The following is a 13557-nucleotide window of genomic DNA, read 5'->3' on the forward strand; positions in this document are numbered from 1 at the left end:
CCTGATTTACTGGCCTGTCATGAGGTGAGCAGAACGAGTTTGGACGTGATAACACTCCTTGGCCCCTGTCCCTCCTTTCTCCTTGTCTGGAAAACCCCCGACTCTCCGCTGACTCTGGAACAGCTCTGAGCAAGTGAACACAGCTGGAGAAAAGCACAGCCGCTACCGTGGCCTATTACTCAAACTGATGCTCACAGAGATCAGAGGGGCCTCTGCACGGCTGAGCCATTGTGCCTTCCCTGGCCCAGTCCCCATTCACCAGGATGGCTGTTCACACCCTTCTTCTCCTCAAAACTCCAGCACAATCTCCCTGCCCACCTGCGTGCCAACTCTTACTTCCTGTTTAATTAAAAAATTTATATATATAGTAATTAGAAGAGACCTTCCATTTGTCCTCACCATCCCATCTACCAATCTACCTGCGTCTCTTCCCAAATACCCACCTTTCCTGTGGTGTCTGGGTGAACCGGCCTTGGTCTGCCCCGTCCGCCCTCCTGCCCTCGTCTCACCTGGTGGTGTAGTTACCACCCAGGCACGAGGCCTCCCATCACCCTGCCGTGGCCCGAGTGTCCTCACCTGTGATGTCCACGGAATCCCACGGAAAAGTCCACAGTCTGTTCCTCCAGTCTGGGTTTCCTTACGAGGTTCCCGTGCCAGCCATGAACCTGCACGCTTTTCTCCTGCTCTGTTTGTCGGCTTCACGTTCAGACCCAGCCACGGATGCTAAGCGGGTGGAGAACCTTCTCCTCGCTGTGGGTCTCACGCACTGCTTCAGGAGAGAAGGGAGAAGCCAGAGTGTCCTTCCTGCACCTGCTGCTTCTCACATTCCTTTGGCTTAAAATCTTCAGGATGCCAAGGTGCTGTAGTTTGGTGTAGTGTGTTCTTGTTACTGAGTCCAAGCTCGTTCTGCTCCCCACACGGCAGGCCAGTGAATAGAGAGATGAGGTGGTGGGGCCAGGAATAGCAACTTAATTCAAAAAGCCAGCAGACTGAGAAGATGGGCTGGTGTCCCAAAGAACCATCTTCCTCGAGTTAGAATTCAGGCTTCTTTGATACTGAAAGCGGAGGGAGCAGAGTCAAACCTGGTTCCCGTCAGCCTCCAGCTCGTGTCTTCCTTCCCGCCCGCAGCCACTCACAGGTGGGCCTGGTCAGGATGTTTCCCGGGAGCTGTAAAAGGTGTTTTAGCTTAATGCTTATACCTGGGAGTCAGGGTTCCCAGGGGCTGGGCCACTATATGTCACTTAAGCTTACAGGCAACCTCCCTTTAATGATCAACTTGTAGCAAAAGCAACAGAATCCAAGGGTTAGAGTAAAAGAAACAGGTGCAGGATGGGGTCAGTTCTGTTCTTCCCCATTCTGTTCAGAGCCCTGTCAGGACCCAATGCCCGCCCTCACAGGACGTGAGCTCTACCAGGGAACACAAATACCAGTCCTGCCCCACACACAAAAGCAAGCATCAACACAGAAAGAATGAAAAAGAGAAAGAAAAAAAAAAAAGCCACGCCAGCCCCCTGGCGTTTGAGGGTTGAGGTCCCAAAGACCTGTGACGAGGAGGTGTGTGAGCATGGGGTAACTCACATTCCCAGGAAGAGGGGCAAGAGGAGGGAGATGGGGACAGTAACGGGGTGACAACACCCCAGCTTCTTCCCGCCCCTTCCCTCCTTCAGCAAGACTGAGTGGGGGCACTCTGTTTATACTGAGAAGCCAGCTTGGGTGGGAATGGAAAACTTGGGCCAAATGAGGAAGCGTGTAGCTCTTCAAACCAGACCTGATGGCGAACTTCGAGCCCTGGAGACCCAAGACAAGAAAGTAATTCTTGCTGTCACTGCAGCCGCTACCAGAACCTCAGCCAAGGTTGTTTCTGTGCCTTCAGCCCACCTCCTGCCTCCTCCCCTTCTTCCAAGCTGGCCTCACCTCCACTCTGGGCCCCTTCAGACACTTACTGTCCCCCCTCCCCAGGCTGCCTGCTGCCCAAGTGACCCCATCTGAGGCCATCCTTTCCTTTTATTCTAAAAATTCCCTTTCTGTATCCTGCCTTCATAAAAATGTACATCCCCAAGGGTTCTACTTGTTTTGGATGCAAGGAAAGTGATTTGCATCAAAGGCTTAACATTTGCTTGCTCCCCCAAATCACTCTCCAATGCTGGGCTGCAGCCTGGGAGAGTTCTCAGGGTCCCCAGGCTCCTTGGAATCCCAAACCTGCCCCCTCCCCACCCCTGTCTGGTCTGTGGCTGGAAGCAAGATTTCTAGGACCCACATCCCTCAGCTGATGCTCAGTGAAATGAAGCATCTTTGTCACTGCCTGGGGAGAGAATTGGGTTGATGAACGCTGGCTATTTCAACCCACAAATCACAAATGGGGAAACAGAGAAGCTCCTGTATCATTAAGTTGCGCATTTTGTTGAGTTCTCAGTGCTGTGGCAGTGTTAGCGCTTACTTCCTCCCCCTAAGTATACTGCCACCTTGCAGGTTAGACACACGTCTGAGACTTGGTCCAAGAGTTTAACCATGAGTCATAAAATCATTTCTCTGGGAAATTATATTCTGAGCTGCAAAAAAACCGAAACTTACAAATAAACTTTTAGAGCAAATACTATTATACTTTGATGGGTTCCTCTCCTTAGAATAGGATTTTAGAAAATTATCCTTGGCTTTTGGGATAAAGTTGATAGAAACCATTATGATCTGTATTTTTTTGGTATTAATGAATCCACTGATAAAAAAAATCATCCCGAATCTCTATGAGATTAAGATGCAGAATTACTTCTGCAGATTCGTGTGTCTGGTGTGCACTCAGAAGTCTGAAGATTCACATAGAACCTGTCGAAATCTGAACTCCTTGTGCTCCCCAGACCTGCTCCTCCTTCATTCACCCATGCTGATTGATGGCAACTCCCCCTGCTTGCTGACCAAACACATATGAGGAGACTGAGGCTTAGAGAAGCTAAGAAACTTGCCAGAGGTCATACAGCCAATCAACGGGAACCCAGGACCAACTGACTCCAAAATCCGTACTCGAGGAACTGAAATGGCCTGAAAAACCGTCTCTTTTTTGTAGTCCAGTTGACCTTTGAGCAAGGTAGGGGTTGGGATGCCAACACCCTGGGGAATTAAAAATCCACATATGATACTGACTCCCCCAAAACTTAACTACTGATAACTCACTGTAGACTAGAGGCCTTACCAATAACACGAACAGTTGATTAACACGTATTTTGTACATTATGTGTATTACATACTATATTCTTAACAGCAAAGTGAGCTAGAGAAAAGAAAATGTTATTAGGAAAATCACAAAGGACACAGGGAAATACATTCAATATCTTGTAGTAGCTTATGGTGAAAAAGAATATGAAAACGAATGTATGTATATGCATGTATGACACTGCTGCACACCAGAAACTGACACAACACTGTAAACTAACTCCACCTCAATAAAAAAAAAGGAAAAGCACAAGGGAGAGGACATGCGTTTACCACGCTGTGCTGTGTTGACTGACACCCTAAGTTTGCACAGCCTGCCAACAAGATGAACCGTCTGTCAGTACCTATGTCAATACTGTCTCATATGATACAAAACACTGCAGATGTTTTATGTACTACTAACACTTAGACGTCAGAGATTAAAAGATAACGTGAAAAAGAAATTCAGGTTTATTTGCAAGTGTAAACTACCGATACTTTACGGTTGCCTAGTGTAATCTACGTGATTGCATCACTGTAGCCTCGCTGATACACTAGCAAACGAATCATAAAATTTTAATAGCATACAGTTTTACATCCATATTCATAATAGAGTACTGGAAACATTATTACATTTAAAAAATCACTTACCATGATAATTGTCTGATACGCAGTTTCTCCAATTATGAGGCAGAGAGAAACACTGTATGGTAATGAAATTCTTTGAAAGCAATGTTATAAAACACTAAGAAAATGAACACATCCATCAATTTTATATTAAGTACCACTCACCTTATGCCTAGGTAAAGAGAGACTAGTCTCGTCTTATATCTTATGTATTTCATGACATGTTGAACCTTTTCTTAACTTTTTTCGGTATTTCTAAGCTATGCAGTTCATCTGCGAGTTTTTCAAATTATTGCAAATCCCCTCCAAATTTTCCAGTGTATTTAAGAAAAAACCCCCATGTAAGTGGGCCCACACGTTCAAACCCTTGTTCAAGTGTCGACTGTAGTTTAGTAGTAACTCACGCATTACCGCCTCTTAGGTTCATTGACCAGTCACAGATTTTCAAATGTTTTTAAAGGAAAAAATCACAGTGCACGTTACTGCATATGGTAGTATTTTGGAATTTCACTAATTTAAAAGTCGGAGTTAGGAGTTAAAGTTGCCGGAGCCAGTTTCTCACGTTGGACGCGGAGGTACTTCCCAGCCGAGTCCGTGGGCCCTGCAGTTCTCCCTGCGAACGCCAGGGAGAGCCACCTGCACGCACGTCTACAGCCACGAGGCCTCGAACCTAAAGTGATGCAGACTTTGGATTACGCGGTCCCGTTCCGGCCACGTTTTGCGTTCACGACTAAACTTTCCACCGGAAAGCGAGGCCCCTCACTATTTTGTAGGCAAAGTCAGCCTGCGCGCTCAGACTGCAGTAAAGCCGGAAAGATCTGTGGCTTTGATGTTTACGAACAGATCGTTTCACGTGCACTTGAAACGCAGTCGTTTGGATGGGTATCACTTTTAAGAAGGCTGAAAAATATGTGGAACATTGATAGTTCTCTTTGAATATCAGATAAAAGCAACCCACTGACTTGGCTCAGTGCAATCCTACTGTATATTTTGTTGAACCACTTGTGGATGACCTAGTTTCACCCTGTACATGGTCTCTTTTTAACACCATATCCTGGGTGGGAGGGGGGAGATGTTTATAGCTCAGGGGTGGAGCGCATGCTTATAGCATGCCCGAGGTCCTGGTTTCAAGCACCAGCACGGCCATTAAAAAAATTTTGCATAGATGTATTTATAAAGAGGACTTTAGTCTTAAGTTGCAATAATTCAATTATCCTGCAAAAAGAATATATTCATGTGGTTATATTTTGTGCAAAAGCAACTTACGAAATTTGAAATACAACTTAAAATATTAATAATGCTTTACTTTTTTCTACGACATTCTAAAAACAACATGCATCTTCCAAAGGGAAAGTCCTGCAGAACCGCGCACTTGGAAGCTGTCGGGAGAACCGGCTGTGAACTGGGGTCGTCCGGTTCGCCCTTCCGGCATTCACTCTAGGGGAATTATGTGGAGTGGGCGCTCCGTGCCAGGCACTGCTCCAGGCTAGGGCAGTAAAGATCACCGAATGTCAGAGACAGAAAACCCTGCCTGGCGCTCGCCCAGGGAGGGGCGGTGCGGGGGGTGGTGGGAGACAAGCGGGAAAGACGTGAAATGAGTGCGTGCGGATGTGCTCGGGGAGACTACCGCGGCCGGAGGGGCTGGGTCAGCGCGCGCGGGAGGGGGCCCGTGGACCACTCGCCTGCAGGACGGAGGGGTGGGCGGCCGCACGTGGGTGGAGCGGGGTCCCGAGTCAAGGTCTGTCTGGAATCAGGCACGGTGGATTGATGGCTTAAGATCTCCAGGAAGCATCATCTCTGGGTTAGATCCGATTTCCCCGCACCTGCGTGATGAGACGTGAACATATGCGCGTGAAGGAGCTGAGCAAGTCCTCGCGGTCCACGGCGCGAAGGTGACTCAGACGCAAGCATTTCAGCCCCGCGGAGGCGCCGGGATTGCAAAAGCAGCCATGAGACCCTTTTTCTTGAGACTACCGGTAGCTGAGGAGGTAGATCACAACACTGGGGTCGGACACACGCTAGAGAAAGATCCAGAATATCCAGAGGGACCGTAACCCAGAAGCATCCCGGGCCTGCCTTCCCCCGTCCACCCGCCGGGCGGCGCTCCAGGCCGCTCAGGAAGGACTCGGTCCTGCCTGCGTTTGGGAAGAGCCCTCCCAGACTCGGAAAAAGGCAGAGAGACCCTGCTTCTCCCCAGCGCCCAACGAAATCAGACATGAAAGGAGACGGTTTTAGCCCGGCAAATAAAAAAATAAACAAGGGCTTGAAATGGGTAAGTTTTTCCTTTTAAATGTGTTTTTGCAAAGGGTTTTTCTTCCCTGAAAAACAAAACACTAAAATAGCAAGTTATGTTTTCATTTACAAATCCTTCTAGAGAGGAAATCTAATAATAACAAGGGCTTCCCATTGGATTCCAGCTCGTTTCATACTGTAAATACACTTCCACCGTCTTGGGGACGGAAACCTACCCTAGGGCCAGGTAGCTCCCATTTACATTGGTGACTTTACTCATGTGTATTTCTCCCTCTTCTTCTACCTTGAACAACCTCTCAAACAGGACACAAGCTTTAGCTTCTACAGCTGCATCGCAGGGGCCCCCTGGGTGAGTGAGGCAATCCACAGAAGGGTGGCAGAGTGATTTGCTGTGCTTTATTCTAAACCCCGTGGAAAAGTAGTTTGCCTGGCACCAAGCCTTGTCTTGAACGGGACGTTCACAGGTTGAGAGCAGGGCTGTGTCCTGGGAAGAACAGGCTGAGGGCTGGTCATTGTTCCCACCTCAGCTGTGTTTCCTGTAAGATAGAGATCATTTGGCTTCTTGGGCCTCAGTTTGCTCTTCTATAAAATGGGGATGATAAAATGTGGTGAATTCAAAGTGGCAGTCAAATCTCGGACACGCCTCCCCTTGACAGGTGGAGTCTGTCTCCCCGGCCCCTTGCACCCTGGTGGGTTCTGTGACTGGTCAGTAGAAACTGGAGGAGGTGACGTTCCAGGGCCCGACCTTGGGGCAAGGCAGCTCCCACTTCCTGTCACTCTGGGAGCCCTGACCGGTCTGACCACCGTGGTGTGGGGTGCTCCCAGCCAGAAGGCCTGTGCGTGTGGAGGGACAGATGCCCAGCGCTCCCAGCCCCCAGCCAGCAGCTGAGGTCCCAGACATCAGGCAGCAGAGATGGGATCCCCTGGCGGTGCCTCGTCCAAAGTCCAGTCCGTGCTGTCATGAGATACACTCATAAGACCTCTTGTTTAAAGCCACCGAGCTTTGGGACAGTGTATTAAGCAGAGGTAGATAAGCCCACCGAGGGCCTGTCTTGGAGATCGTGTCAATGTCACAGATGGTCCTCCGAAGCTCGGGCTCCGTGCATGCTCAGGGAACAGCAGTCATCACCATCCCTGCGTTTGGATGTTCTTTGCACAGCACAGTCTTCCAGAAGCACAGGCGCAGAGGACATGGAAGTCCACAGGCCCGAGCTGCAAATCCTCCTCAGCCTAAGCACGTCAGGTGCAGGGAGAGCCCAGAAGTCCCCATGGCTGCAGGCCCGTGAGATGCACGCTCTCTGGGGAGCGGCACGTGCTGGCCCCGCGTTCCAGGGACGTGCAGCCCAGCTCCAGGCTGCTGTTTCACTTTCCCCTGTAAATCTCCCCAACCTACGAGACTCAGCGGGAAACAACACGCTGGGGGTAAAGAAGGCACGGCGGCCGGAGAGATGGTTGCTGCCGCTGTTGACCCTGGCTCACTCAGTCCCGGGGCCCCCAAGGGACCTTATCTTTTGGTCACAGGTATTTAGGGGACACTTCCAATGATGACGGCAGACCTCCTGGGACCATGGAGACCCAGGGGATACCAGGAGATGCAGTGAACTCTGAGGACTCAGAGCCGAGAAACAGCACGTGCTGACTCCTCAGTCTCTCCAGCAGGAGCCGGTCCCTGTCCCTCCTGCTCCCCTGGCCCTGGCTCCAGCCTGGACTGCTGGCTGATCTGCTGGTTCTCAGGAGTCATCGGCCATCGCTGTGACCCCTGCAGACTCCATCCTCCACCTTGCGGTGCAGCCTTCTGAACGCGTGGACACCGCAGGGTGATCACACCGCTCCGTTTCCAGGGCTGCAGCGGCTCCCGGGACTGGGTACCCGCGCCGCGCCAGTCCCAGCCCTGCATCTGTCCCCACCTGCCCTGCTGATGGCCCAGACCCTGCTTGGCCATCCCCAGAGAGGAGGGGACAACGTCGGAGTCCTGGGCGGAGGACTGGGGTATGAAGACGAGGACAGACTTCATGGCGCTTAAGGACTTCACAGTCCTCGCGGCCTGCCTCTGGGTCCTGACCTGGGAAGCTCGGATCAGTTAAAGTTACCGGGACTGGTGACCTGCTTTCCCCAGGGTTCTTAGGAGCCGCTTGTAAAAAGGGAGGAAGAACTAAAAGCAAAAGCAAAAAGGGAGGGAGAGACTTCCAGCCCACACTCCCGTGCTCCCCAGCAAAGCAGGGACCTGGTCTTCTGTCCTTGGGCTCTGTCCTCGAAGGGTGCCTCTGTGCCCAGGAGGTGAGGGCAGCTCTGCCCAGGGCCTCCTCCACCCCAGCTCAGGCACCCAGCTCCGGTCTCCTTGCTCCGCCCCACGCCCTTCTCTCCTTTTCCTGTTTCCCCACAGGCCCACCCCGCCCTCGGGGGTTGACCTGCACGCCGGCCTGGCCCCTCTGCCCTCCCGGCTGGCCTCGTTACCTGCAGACAGATGCTCCCTGTGCAGCTTCTTGGTGCCCTCAGTTGGCTTCCTGCCACCCACCAAGCGTCCTCCTGGGGACAGAGACACGAGGGTCTGGCGGTTTCATCTACACCGAGAGCCGACCTGGCCGGATGGGATGCCGGGGGTGCAGTGTATCTGTGGACAGTTCCAGGGAGAGCTTCTGCTTGAGCAGTGCTTCACTCTGACTCTCCGATCCCAGGGGTTCATGCTGGTCCCCCAGAGGGCAGAGGAAGCTCCCTGCCCAGGGTGCAGTGTGGGGAATCCGCAGCACCACCCGAACCAAGACGTGCCCCAGAGCAGCCCTGAGCACCCCGTCCAGAGCTCGCCCTCAGGAGCTGCGCCTTGGCCTCCATGAAGCTTCCACGTTAAGCTTTTGACCTTTCAGGCCAAGACGGGACCTATAGCTTAGATGTGCATCGACCAGCAGGCAGATCTGAGTTTACCTATGGGTACGTCTTTGATGTTCCAGATAGACTTTCCAGTCCACCCTCTTACTGACTTATAATCTTTCAGATCTCAGTTATGAAAAAATACACATTTACAAAAGTGGAAAAACTTAGCAACTTCAGCTCTTTCTCTATCAGTTTATCAAGACTCTCCGAATCTGTTAGATAAACAAGGTCCTACTGTGTAGCACACGGAACTATATTCAACATTTTGTAATGAATTCGAGTATGAAAAGGAATATATATATATAAGTGAATCACTACGCTGTACACCAGAAACTAACACAACATCGTAGATCAACTATACTTCAATTAAAAAAAAAAACACTGAAAACCTTTAAAAAAAAAAAAAGACTCTTTGGCTGTGGATAAAAGCCTTCTCCAGAAGTGCAGTGCCCCCCACCCCTACCCCTAGCCCCCAGGACCGGCTCTGGGTCAGGTTTGGCCGAGTTGATGCTCTGGGCTCCCAGGGACCAGCTTTGGCCGGTCAGACACTGACCGGAGAAGACACATATCTTCACACTTGTTGTTGGGACTGTCTGTGTGTAATGTTCCCAGACAAGATTCTTTTTTCTGCCTCTTGAATGAAGGATTCCGTCTCTGTTTCTCAGGCAAGCACTGGAGGGCTTGGTATAGAGAAGTGCTGGCCATTACCTGCTCCTGAAAACAGCTTCAGATGGACAATGAGAGGAACATTCATCTTAGGAAAAGAAGTCTGGATGTTTTATCCAGAACTAAACAGTCTGAACTGACCCAAGAGACAGGCTTTTTCAAGCTTGAGTTCTGCTGACTTGATTGCCAGAGCTGTGATGAAATCTGTTTACGCCATGTTCAAACTTTGTAACATTCTGTAACTTTGAATTCTGTCTGCGGCAGTTTTTAATAAAGCCAGGCATCACAGTGGGGGGCGGGGGGAGCCAGGCAGCGCATCCAATGTTTGCGCACCCATTCTGCACGTGTCTGGGAAGTCCTGAGGCCCCCGGCACGGCCACGGTGTGGCCCCGTCCCTCAGGGGGCTCCCTCGGTAGCTGAAGTGACAGCTATTAAGTAACACTGTTACAGATTACACACGTGGGAAGGGATGTCCAGGAGACGGATCGCACGGGGGAGGGGGTTACAGGGGTGGGCAGGGGTGTCATATCAAGTAGCTCAGGAAGACGTCAGGGCAGTGAGGCTCTAAGGAGGAGGACGCACCGATGGGTACAGGAGCCGCTGCGACGGGGACCCTGGGGTCGTGGGCTCACCCTGGGCTCCAGGTGTGTGTGTGGCCAGGCGCTCAGCACTCAGAGAGAACGGGGTGATGCCTCCTCAGCGCAGGGTGAGTTCCAGCTGCACCCTGAAAAGTCAGCAGAAGAGGGTGAGGAATATGAGGAAGAATTAGGAGGAAAGAAACACTCAGCTAACTGTGGTATTTTTCCTGTTGGGAGGTGGTTTTTCAGAATGATTGGTGTTTGGATGCTCGGTGGTTCGTGTGTGCACAGAGTGACCGGCTGTTGTCAGGGCACGAAGATGAACTGGGGAAACACTGTTACTGGGAGAGGGGGAAGGGGGAAGACTGGAAGGGGGAACCCTACTTTGGGTTAACTCTCAGACTGTGAGTAGGTCCAGGGAAGGGCTGAATGCTTCTTAATGCAACCGAGTAAAAACTGTGCTGGTCTTACAACGTTGGGTTTCCTCCTAGTGTTCAGCTCTGTCCCTGCTCATGCTGGCGCGGAAGGATGTGCGGACACTCAAATTCACTTTGAACTCACTTAGGGGTCACTGCCTTCTCCTCCTGTTGGGGAACCAGCTGTGACCCAGCCAAGAAGGAACCTTCCAGGACAGACAGAGAAAGCTTTTGCAGAAAACACACACACACACATCTCTTAGGGAGAGCAGGGACTTCCCAGAGAAGAAGTTGGCCTGGATTGAGGATTTACAAAACAAAACAGAAAAAAACAAAAAAAACCCCAAAAAACCCAAAAAAAACCTCTGCAAGAAAACAAGGAGAAATCGCAGAGGGAGAGAGGCTGAGCGCCAGCCAGCACTGAGGGTCAGCTCCGGGAGGCCCGCCAGCACTGGCAGCACGACGGCGCGGTCCGGGGCCACGTGAACTGAGAAGTCCGCCCTCGGCGTGTCGGACATTAGCCAGGGCTCTGCGAGCCAGCAGATGCTTCAGGAAGACCCCCAAGGGCTGATATAACTGATCAGGGATGGACCGCCCAGTAGGGAAGGATCGGGGGAGAAAAAACAACACAAAGATTCCCCGTTGCCAACCACCTGGGGAGACAGCCGGGGTGAAGGACGCGGACTGACCTCCACGAAGAGAGGAGGCCCACCAGGCTGGCCACACCGAGTCCCTCCAGTGGTGGCGACAGTAGGATGGATTCAGATTGCCACCCCTCTCCCACCCCCACCCCACAGCAGTTTATGCAAGAACATCCTTGGACGTACACAAAATGCGGGGACCCTTCCACACGGAGGTTGCCTGGGAAGTGGTTTTGCTGTAAGGTAGAGCAATTCAGGGACTGAACTTGGGTTTGGGGATTTATCACCACACCTGACAGTGGACCCCAGAATGACGGGGACCCTCTGGGGACAGGCCGCGCAGCCCCTTTGACGGGGATGCAACCGTGTGTTTATGACTTGAGTCACTAGGAGACAGTCTGCCTTTCATTAGTGCACAGCAATGCCTCACTTTTATGGGAAGTTCCTCCAGTGCCTTTACTTAATTAGATTTAACTGAAGGATGGAAGTCCAATTCAGCCACACAAAGGCCAGGGGGAGGGCAGACCCCTGTGTTTCATGCAGTAATTGAACATGAAAGCCACATACGTCAAAGGTACACACCAGTGAGAAAATCAGGTTTTCTAAAGATCCCTGGATCAGCAAATGGTAATTTCAGATGGACCCAAGGGTTTTAAATTTAAGTGAAAACCTCCATATTGAGTCTAAATGTGGGGCAGACCTGGGCTATGCAACACGGGCACCGTTACGCACCTTCTAAAAGCTGCACAGAACGGCACCCACTCCGGCAGGCATCGTGTGAACATCACCGAGCGTCCAGTTCCTGAATGGAGATGAAGGTGGGGACTGGGACTGAGTGGGTGGGTTCTTCTCTACTGAGTAAGTTTCCCCAGGAGAATCTCTCTCTCTGCTTTCAGAAATAGTTGTTCCTCTTCCTGAGCAAGTACTTTGTGCAAATCCTATGAAATTTTAAGTCATGTCACCTCTTTGGCTTCTAGAAGGCCCGACGTTGACTGTGGCTCCCCTCTCGTGAGGGGCTGAGATTTGCCAGCACGTCCTGAGAACACCCAGGGCACATCTGGATTTTGTTCCTGTTCTTGCAGCCTTTGATTCTGCCTGCCCAGACGCACTCAGCTATTTTTATATTCTGTTTGGTCTTGCTGAATTGTAGGTATTTCCGTAAACTGCCTTGAATCATTTTTGGAGTAAAGTGGGATAAAAATAAGCAAGTAAAGAAACACTGATTGCAAGTTAAAGAACTCAGACAATTTAACCGTACTAGCTAATGCAGTAAGAGCAAAGCCGAGAATCCAGACCAACCATCCAAAAGTCTAAAAAAAGACAAATGAACTTATTACAAAACAGAAACAGACTCACAGCCACAGAAAACAAACATGGTTACCAGGGGTGGGAAGGGGGTGGGAAGGGATAAATTAGGAGTTCGAGATCTGCAGATACTAACTACTATATATAAATAGATAAACAGCAACTTTCTACTGTACAGTACAGGGAACTAGACTCAGTACCTTGTAGTAATTTATCATGAAAATGAATGTGTGCATGTATATGTATGACTGAACTATTATGCTGTGAACCAGAAATCGACACATTGTAAACTGACTGTACTTCAATAAAAAATATTTTTTTAAAAAGCATAAACAATAAAGCACTAAGTTAAGTGAAATATAAATTTGTAACCACAACTCTACTCTAAATACAACCACTTGCTATCAGACCAAGGTGATGTTCCCTATTTTATCTTTCCCAGAAAAGATGTCAAACTCTTGAAGCTTCGTGGTTCTTCATGGAAACGAAACCTGGAGGTCCTGTCTCTGGCGCTCCCCACATGCCCTACCGTCTTGCCCTGCAGACTGGTCCGGTCCTTCCACTGCAATTCCGCACTTCCTGTGAGCTTTGATAAGCATCGGATCTGTCAAAGGTAAACAGGTTAACAAGTGTCTTCGTGCAGCATCTGTTGTCTTGCGGGTTGTACACGACACAAGCCTTCGACGCCAGACATGAGGGAGGTAAGGCCCCTGTTGCGCTGGAATAGCTTCACTGGAACAGACACAACACACACACACACACACACACACACACACACACACACACACACATTATTTCTTTATAAAAAACTCTGATTCTTCTCAAGTTCTTATAGCAATGGCTTCTATACCAGGCAACATAAAAGAGACAATTTTAGCTTCAAAATATTTAAGGGCACCAGTGCCAAAAATGAGTGTCTTATTTTTAAAACTGTAACTTACTGATCCCACCAGAGCCGATCTGGAATAGGGGAAGTAGAGTACTAATATTATGTTCATTGGTCAGTTTATAGCTATGGTA

General features: G+C 50.1%; 1 long non-coding RNA gene across 1 annotated transcript; it reads right to left on the bottom strand.

Annotated features, from left to right (window-relative positions):
- Nucleotides 1–1414: 1414 nt before the first annotated feature.
- On the bottom strand, nucleotides 1415–12583 carry LOC116659496. Its single transcript, XR_004314860.1, has 4 exons — nucleotides 11965–12583; nucleotides 9485–10321; nucleotides 8518–8674; nucleotides 1415–5633 (listed from the first exon to the last, which is right to left on the bottom strand). It is a non-coding gene; the product is annotated as an uncharacterized LOC116659496 (long non-coding RNA).
- Nucleotides 12584–13557: the final 974 nt, after the last annotated feature.

The sequence above is a fragment of the Camelus ferus genome, chromosome 24 (genome assembly GCF_009834535.1).
Source record: "Camelus ferus isolate YT-003-E chromosome 24, BCGSAC_Cfer_1.0, whole genome shotgun sequence".
Taxonomy (NCBI): Eukaryota; Metazoa; Chordata; class Mammalia; order Artiodactyla; family Camelidae; genus Camelus; species Camelus ferus.